This window comes from Bos taurus, chromosome 4 (genome assembly GCF_002263795.3).
Source record: "Bos taurus isolate L1 Dominette 01449 registration number 42190680 breed Hereford chromosome 4, ARS-UCD2.0, whole genome shotgun sequence".
NCBI lineage: Eukaryota > Metazoa > Chordata > Mammalia > Artiodactyla > Bovidae > Bos > Bos taurus.
The window spans coordinates 6,120,389-6,128,927 of NC_037331.1; the positions used below are offsets into that span (position 1 = coordinate 6,120,389).

General features: G+C 47.9%; 1 protein-coding gene across 2 annotated transcripts in view; it reads right to left on the bottom strand.

Moving 5' to 3' along the window:
• The window catches only part of VWC2 (von Willebrand factor C domain containing 2), a 136,912-nt gene extending 129,612 nt beyond the window's left edge, over positions 1 to 7,300 (bottom strand). The window contains exons 1-2 of one of the 2 annotated variants that reach the window (XM_010803968.4): positions 6,949 to 7,300; positions 6,244 to 6,640 (exon numbers count right to left, since the gene is read on the bottom strand). The gene's annotated coding sequence lies outside the window, so the exon portion shown is untranslated. Of the gene's footprint in view, positions 1 to 6,243 lie in introns of both variants that reach the window. The other variant, XM_059885794.1, reaches the window with a different exon arrangement.
• Positions 7,301 to 8,539: the final 1,239 nt, after the last annotated feature.

The following is an 8,539-nucleotide window of genomic DNA, read 5'->3' on the forward strand; positions in this document are numbered from 1 at the left end:
CCAGAAGTATAGACGTGTAAGAGTCAGAAACCCATAACAATGCGCGCAGTGTACTTTCAGACTCTCTGCCTATCTCTCTTCTCCTCTACTGCCCAGCCCCACCCCGGTCCCTCTGGCTCCCCTTTCCTGGGTGAGGGACTCCTGTCACCGAATAGAAACATCTGCCAGGTTAACTTCGCTGGAATGCAAAGCTGTCCAGCAGAAGCCTGTGTGATTCAGACTTGTTTTTACTCTGATCTTGCTCAATGAACATGCTACTTTTCTTTGATAAGAAAAGGAAGGAGAAAATGAAATTGTTCAAATTAACTCCTAAAATGAAATTTTTTGTAGAGATGTCTATTCCCAGTCAGTGGTTCTTACTGTGTCATCTTAAAATCACTGACAATACTCAGATGTATAACACACAACCTTTATCCTACAAGGTCAGGCCTTGGCCTGGGGATGGGTGTTTGAGAACAATTGCTTTCCTCTTCCACAGGAGATGTGGCTGGATCCCTGGGTCAGGAAGATCCCCTGGAGGAGGAAATGGCAACCCACTCCAGTATTCTTGCCTGGAGAATCTCATGGACAGAGGAGCCTGGTGGGCTACAGTCCATAGAATCCCAAAGAATTGGATATGCCTGAGCAACTAAGCATGCAAAGTACCCACCTCTTGATCCTGAACAAACCATTTGAATGAACTGCGGAAAGGCCCTTTCCCAGCCACAGAAAGACTGGTCAGAAGAAGTTTCTCCTGATTCACCTAAGCAACCTCCCGCCACAGCCAACCCCACGCCAAAAAAAAAAAAAAAAAAAAAGAAAAGAAAAGCAGTTGGGTGGAGCGTTTCAACGTCCAGAAAGATTTAAGCCCTTCTGCCTTTGCATCCTGTCACTTCAAGAGACTGGTCACACTGGCCTGTGGGACTGAGCAGCCTGGCCACCCAGTCATTTCACATCATGTTTGTCTCTGTTTTAACACCAAGGAATCTTTGTTACTTTGTTATTTGTTGTAACACCAAGTTACATTGGTATAATCCCTAGTAGATGTGACTAAGAAGAATAAAACTTTAATGGTATGTGTGAAAGATTCTACTTCTAGCTAATAAGTTGGTTGGGGGTCCAATAGAGGGAATCACAAAGCCTCTTCTGATCTTACTTCAGTCACAGAGCCCTTGAATCAGAAGGCTTTGTGCCTCCGTGTGTGGGTACAGTGGAGAGCTGTAGTGAGAGGTGGTGGCCTCTCAAAGAGGCCTGACAAAATGAGGGAGTAATTACACTGCCCAGTGTCCCAACACTACCTTATGGCAGGTAACTCTCAGGAGTTCTGTTAGAGGGCAGATGAGATGAGGGGAGAAGCAATTTTAGAAGGATTTCTGTACTTAGCGGAGAACAATGTCCATGCCACCTTGATTAGCTGAGAAATTCAAGGCAATATCTGGGAAGTAAAGGGGAATCTGATTCTCCTTTTCTTTCTCTCTGTCTCTTTCTTCCCTTCTCCTCCCTCCCTCTTCCTCCTTCCCTCTCTATCCCTCCCTCTCTTTCTTCTTTCCTCAATTTTTTTTTCTTCCTTTCTTCCATCCTTTCTCTTATCTAAGTTCCTCTCAGGTTGCAGAGTAGGAGGGAGCGGCAAAAAGATTTCTGGATGTGGAGTAAGGTGACAAGGTCTTATCAGGTCCCACTCGGGGCAGTTTTGTGACCTCAGACAATTCACCTGCTGTCTCAGGGTCACCATTTCTCGTCTTTAAAAGGAAGAATTAGGAAGAAAAAAAAAAAAAGCATCTCTGAGTAGGTAGCAACCTCAAAGAGCTCTGAGACCATGGCATGTTTCTGCCCCCCTGACCTGTTGTAACTGACTTTATTAGTCTTAAAGCAACCAACAGAAGACCTGAGTCTGTGAGTGTGCCCACAGCCCCCAGGCCCATCCTGAGCAGCAGGCAAGGCGGACGGGTTCCAGGCCAAGTTCAGAGTTGCCGCGTCCTCAGTTTTCTGTCTCCTGAAGTATAGCTCGTTTACTTTCCTTTTTATCAAGGCTTGTTTCTGGCTCCGACACAGGCCCTGTAGCCGCAGACTGTGTCCTAGCTCTGGGGTGTCTGCACACACCTTTGAAAAGGTGGCTTATTAAACTAGGGCCTCCTGCTGGACTTGATTCATCTTCTCGTGCTTTCAGCCCCGGAAGCAGATGCGGAGGGAGGGGTGGGAAAAGCTGGGAGAGCCGTGCTTGCGACTCACACAGTCCTGGGCATGCGCACGCCGTCTCATTCATTCCATGCGGCACGCCCGGGACACCACTGCTGCTCGCCGTTTTGCCAGTGGGGAGCCACACCTCAAGGAAGCTGTGAGCTGGCTAAGGTCCCGACTCACAGGGCAGACGCCAGGTGACACTGGAGCCTCAGAATCTAACTCCAGGGCTGCTGGGCCAGCACCACCGCTGCCTTGGTGGTGCTCTGCCCGTGACTTAACTGTCCATGTCACGGGGACTCCTCAACCTCCCAATCCAGCCGATCCCTGCTGACTTTGCATCCCGGGTCCTACACTTCTGAGAGCACACAGTCGCAGAGGGGAGGGGAGGGATCAGAGCGGGCTGTGTGCCCTGTAGTCAGCTCCAGGGACGTCCTAGTGGTCGCGTGTGTGGATCAGGCCAAACTAACCTACCCTAGGGGCTCAGTCTGTTTCTGCCGAGGAATCAGGGACAGAGTGATACCTGCATAACTGAAGAAAGGTAACTCCTTCGAGGAAAGAATTAGACCAGATGCACTGGAATGGAGGTATATTAGGAGATAAAGTGGCAAGTGATGTCATGAAGCTTGGGTCTGCTCCCAACTCCCCTAGAGGGATGAGACAGGGTCGTTTGCGGGACTCAGGGGGGAAGAGGTGATGTCTGTGGCTTGAGAGTAGAAAAGAGACTGTGGGATGAGGTTACATGCGTATGTGCCAGTCACTGCAGTTGAGTCCAACTCTTTCTTACACTATGGGCTATAGCCCTCCAGGTTCCTCTGTCTGTGGGATTCTCCAGGCAAGAATACTGGAGTGGGTTGCCATGCCCTCCTCCAGGGGATCTTCCCAACCCAGGGATGGAACCCTCATCTCTTATGTCTCCTTCATTGGCGAGTGGGTTCTTTATTGCTGGTGCACGTGGGAAGCCCATGGATGAGGTTAGGATGAACAAATAAACAGCCATGGTATAGAGGGTCTGATGGAGACTAGAAAGTGGATGCCTGGGGGCCTAGCATCTTGTGCATTTTCTCCACAAGCAAAGGGAATTGGGATGCAGGGAGAGCTTCTCCAGAGGTGGCCATGGATGGCAGGGTGCTGCCAGCACCACCAGCCCTACTGGGAGGGGATGCAGAGTCATTTCTGTGGCAAGGAGAGCCTTCTGGAAACTCCTGTTCAGTAAAGATGGGGCAGAAAATGCAGAGCTTCAAGCTTCTCACTACATCCTGCTGGCTCCTGCCTGTCTGGGCCTAGTGCCTAAGGGTTGCCATTATTGAGTTCACACCTTTACTGAAGTTGCATTTATCTTGAATTCTGGTCTTAGGCCAGAGAAAAGCCATAAAATCTCCGACTTTCCAAGTTGGAGAGACTGAAAGCCACTTGCACCTGAAATCAGGGTCAGGCAGAAGGCTGACCACTAACTCAGCCTAACGAATGAGAGAAGCCACCTTGGACACTCAGATGCCTTTTTATAGTTGTGCCCAGAGCAAGCCTGGCCGTTAAGGGAGCCACCAGTTAAAGTTCAACTCTGGACCAGGCTACGCAGGCAGCTGCTCCATCCCACTCAGCCTCTGATCCATGGCCAGAGTGGAGAGTTACTGCTCCCGGGGCTGGCCCGCTGCACAGGCGGCCTGAATACCTCACAAATTGGGGAGTCTTCCCTCTCACTGTTGTGCCCAAAGTCAGCAGCATCTGTTCAGATAATCGAATGGATGACTTACAGGTATTCTCCTGAAATCAGTGGCAAAGCATGTTTCTTGAAAGGAGGTGGCCGGGGATCCATTTCAAACACACTGTAAAGACCTGCACTGCATTTACATCATAGACACCCCAGACCACAGACACATGGACCCATACAGAAGTTTCCAAAACAATCCTAATGGAACCAGGGCCCCTCAGAATTGATTGGCCTGAGAAGGACAAAATGGGGTCGTGGGCTTCTGCTGGCATAGGCAGTGCTCTCAGAGGAAGGGCCTGGGTGGAACCGAGGTGAAAAGCCTCAAGAGCCACTCTGTAAGGTTTTCCTCCTCCTTTGGGACAGTTCTGAAGGAGGCAGCCGGTCAGATGCCGGATGCCACGCCATTCTGGGCAGGGTTTTCCTTGCAACTGGTGAAGGGAGTCTGGGGTCCACTCTGGAGCACTTCTGAGATGGGGTGCATTTTCTCATGACTGCATCTTTGGCCCCTGGTCTTCCCAGGAGTCAGGCACCAGATGGGACCGTGGCACAGCCAGAGACCTAGCTCTGTTTATACTCTGCTCCTAGGTCCCCCAGTGGGATGAGAGCCCAGAACAGCAGGAAGCAGAAGATCTAAACAGACATTTCTCCAAAGAAAAGATGCAAATGGCCAAGAGGCACGTGAAAAGGTGTTCAACAGTGCCATAATTGTTATAGAAGTGTAAATGAAAACTATGAGCTACCATAACACTCCAGTCAGAATGAAAGTAAAGGTGAAGTTGCTCAGTCATGTCTGACTCTTTGCGACCCCATGGACTATAGCCTACCAGGCTGCTCCGTCCATGGGACTTTCCAGGCAGGAATACTGGAGTGGGTTGCCATTTCCTTCTCCAGGGGATCTTCCCGACCCAGGGATCAAACCTGGGTCTCCCACATTGTAGGCAGATGCTTTACCATCTGAGCTACAGAGCTCTGGCCAGTCAGACTGGCCATCATCAAAAAATCCACAGACAGTAAGTGCTGGAGAGGGTGTGGAGAAAAAAGAACCTCCTATGCTGTTTGTGGGAATGTAAATTGGTGCAGTCACATTGGAGAACAGTATGTATGTTCCTTAAAAACTAAAAATATATTTACCATATGATCCAGCAATCCCACTCCTGGGCACTATTCTAGAGAAAAACATGATCCAAAAGGATACATGCACCCCAATGTTCACTGAAGCACTGTTTACAAGAGCCAAGACATGGACACAGCCTAAATGTCCATCAACAGAGGAATGGATAAAGAAGATGTGGTACGTATACACAATGGAATACTACTCAGCCACAAATATTACTCAGCAACATGGATGAACCTAGAGATCTTCATACTGAGTGAAGTAGATCAGGAAGAGAAAGACAAATACCATATGACATCACCAATATATGAAATCTAAAAAAAAAAAAAAAGGATATGAAAGAGAAACAGATTCACAGAGAATGAACTTATGGTTACTGGGGTGGCGGGGGAGGGTGGGGGAAGGAATAGTTAGAGAGTTTGGGATTAACATGTACACACTGCTATATTGAAAACAAAGGAGAAGAAAGCAGAGTACAGAGTAGAGGGTATTCCCAGGAGGATCAGTAACACCACTGGGTAGTACATGTGTCTTTGGTAGGGTGTCAGACGACCTGTCTTCCTTGGATGACTTCTTCCCTGTACCCCAGGCTGAGTGGCCTCTTGATCCTTCCATGGTATGCCAATACCTGGGGGATCTCAGCACTCTCCAGATGTCACTAGCTACTGAGTCCTGGACAGGAGGGGGACGGACCCTCAAAAGAATCGTTTGGGAAATAGTGGCCCAGAACACTACTAGGGCTCAGACCCTGGGCTTCTGACATGAGCGTGTATGTCACAATGATCATAAGGAAGTGCTTCCTTGCCCCAAACTACTTCCACATAGACCCCGAACATGGGAACATCCAGACATCCGGGACTTAGGGGTATAAGGATGGTGACTGAGTCATAAATCTGAGATAAAAGCAGGAGATGGTCAAGGGTTGGTGCCTAAACCAGAAGGAATCAAGGACCAAGGGAGACTGTGGGAAGCCTGTGATGGCAGGATGTCAGTCAATGTCATCCATCATGTGTCTCATGTTAATAGTTCGCGACATCCTGCTGCACACAGAGCCTCCCCTGGAGTCCATTTCTGCTGGTCCTCCTGGGATAGGGGGTGGTGATTTGGACCTGCAAACCGGAACAAGGCTGACATCATATGATGGCCCCCGCAGGGCCAAGAGCTTTTTATTTTCAAATCTACATTTCTGAGCATTTGCAGAACAGTGTTGCTTATACTTGTTTAATGATGCCCTTCACCTTCCACAGCCCAGCCCCCTTACCGTAAGTCACTTCTGTGTCTCTAGCTCCTGTGGCCTCTGCAGTATGTAGCCAGGTTGTGACAAACGTTTGTCAGATGAATTAGGGAAGAATCCAGACAGTGTGAGCTTTGAGGGTCGTGCCTTGCCTGAATCTCCTGTGACTCCCCAACATTCACACCGGGCTGAGTCACTCATCGCAGTCCTACAGGTGCACTTGAGGGTTTCCAGACTTTCCTTTGCCCTCACTAGAGAATGTGCAAGTTAGGTTTTATCTCCAGCTATTGAGAGAAACTCCTTTCTTCCAGGACCAGCAGAAGGAAGAGTGAAACTTCTCTGTGGTCTTGAGCCATGAAGAAGCCTTGTCCACTGCTCTGTTGTTGCCTGCTGTGTCCTTTTCCTTCCACTTTCCTGCAAGATTCTAGAAAGAAACACTTTAAGGAGTCAACTGAGGGTCGAGGGGTTCAAAATCAGGTCCCCACCACTGGTCAGTAAAGAGTCAGTCGGGTATCCACCAAAGCTGGGTCCTTGGTCCTTGATTCCTCCTGGGTTAAGCGCCAACCCCTGACCATTTCCTTCTGCTTTTCACTAACTAAAACCTGGTCAGTGAAGAGCCACTTAGGTGTCCACTGAACTTGGATAGCCAGCAAGGGTTCTCCATAGTATACTTGTGGAGTTGGCCCTCTGTACATCTGTACTCCATCTTATTCTTTACATCAAGTTATTCACCTGGGTCCATTATTCTCAACAGTCTCATTTTATCTTCCTGTAAATTGGCTCACTAGCAGATGTTTGTTTCATTGGGAGATGTGAGGAGCACAGCTTGGCGTTTCTATGGCCCAAAGTGGGCCATCTCAGGGCACTACTGCTGGCTTGCTTCCAGGTGGAAACCAATTCACTAATTGGAATTCTTGGAATAAGAAAGCTACCACCTATTCAGTTCAGTTTAGTTCAGTTGCTCAGTGGTTCTTTGTGACCTCATGGACTACAACATTCCAGGCCTCCCTGTCCAGCACCAATTCCCAGAGCTTACTCAAACTCATGTCCATTGAGTCGGTGATGCCATCCAACCATCTCATCCTCTGTAGACCTCTTCTCCTCCCGTCTTCAATCTTTCCCAGCATCAGGGTCTTTTCCAATGAGTCAGTTCTTTGCATCAGGTGGCCAAAGTATTGGAGTTTCAGCTTCAGCATCAGTCCTTCCAATGAATATTCAGGACTGATTTCCTTTAGGATGGGCTGGTTAGATCTCCTTGCTGTTCCAGGGACTCTCAAGAGTCTTCTCCAGCACCACAGTTCAAAAGCATCAATTCTTTGTCACTCAGCACTCTTTATAGTCCAACTCTCACATCCATAAATGACAAATAAAAAAACCATAGCTTTGACTAGACAGACTTTTGGTGGCAAAGTAATGTCTCTGCTTTTTAATATGCTGTCTAGATTGGTCGTAACTTTTCTTCCAAGGAGCAAGCATCTTTTAATTTCACGGTTGAAGTCACCATCTGCAGTGATTTTGGATCCCCTCCAAAATAGTCACTGTTTCCACTGTTTCCCCAACTATTTGCTATGAAGTGATGTGACCAGATGCCATGATCTTAGTTCTCTGAATGTTGAGTTTTAAGCCAACTTTTTCACTCTCTTCTTTCACTTTCATCAAGAGGCTCTTTAGTTCTTCTTCGCTTTCTGCCATAAGGGTGGTGTCATCTGCCTATCTGATGTTATTGACATTTCTCCCAGCAATCCTGATTCCAGCTTATGCTTCATCCAGTCCAGCATTTCTCTTGATGTGCTCTGCATATAAGTTAAATAAGCAGGGTGACAACATACAGCCTTGACATACTCCTTTCCATATTTAAAACCAGTCTGTTGTTCCACGTCCAGTTCTAACCATTTCTTCTTGATCAGCATACAGATTTCTCAGGAGACAGGGCAGGTGGTCTGGTATTCCCATCTCTTTCAGAATTTTCCACATTGTCCACACTGTGGTCCACACTGTCAAAGGCTTTGGCAGAGCCAATAAAGCAAAAGTAAATGTTTTTTCTGGAACTCTCTTGCTTTTTTGATGATCCAACAGATGTTGGCAATTTGATCTCTGGTTCCTCTGCTTTTTCTAAATTCAGCTTGAACATCTGGAAGTTCACGGTTCATGTACTGTTGAAGCCTGGCTTGGAGAATTTTGAGCATTACTTTGCTAGCGTGTGAGATGAGTGCAATTGTGTGGTAGTTTGAGCATTCTTTGGCATTGCCTTTCTTTGGGATTGGAATGAAAACTGACCTTTTCCAGTCCTGTGGCCACTGCTGAGTTTTCCAAATTTGCTGGC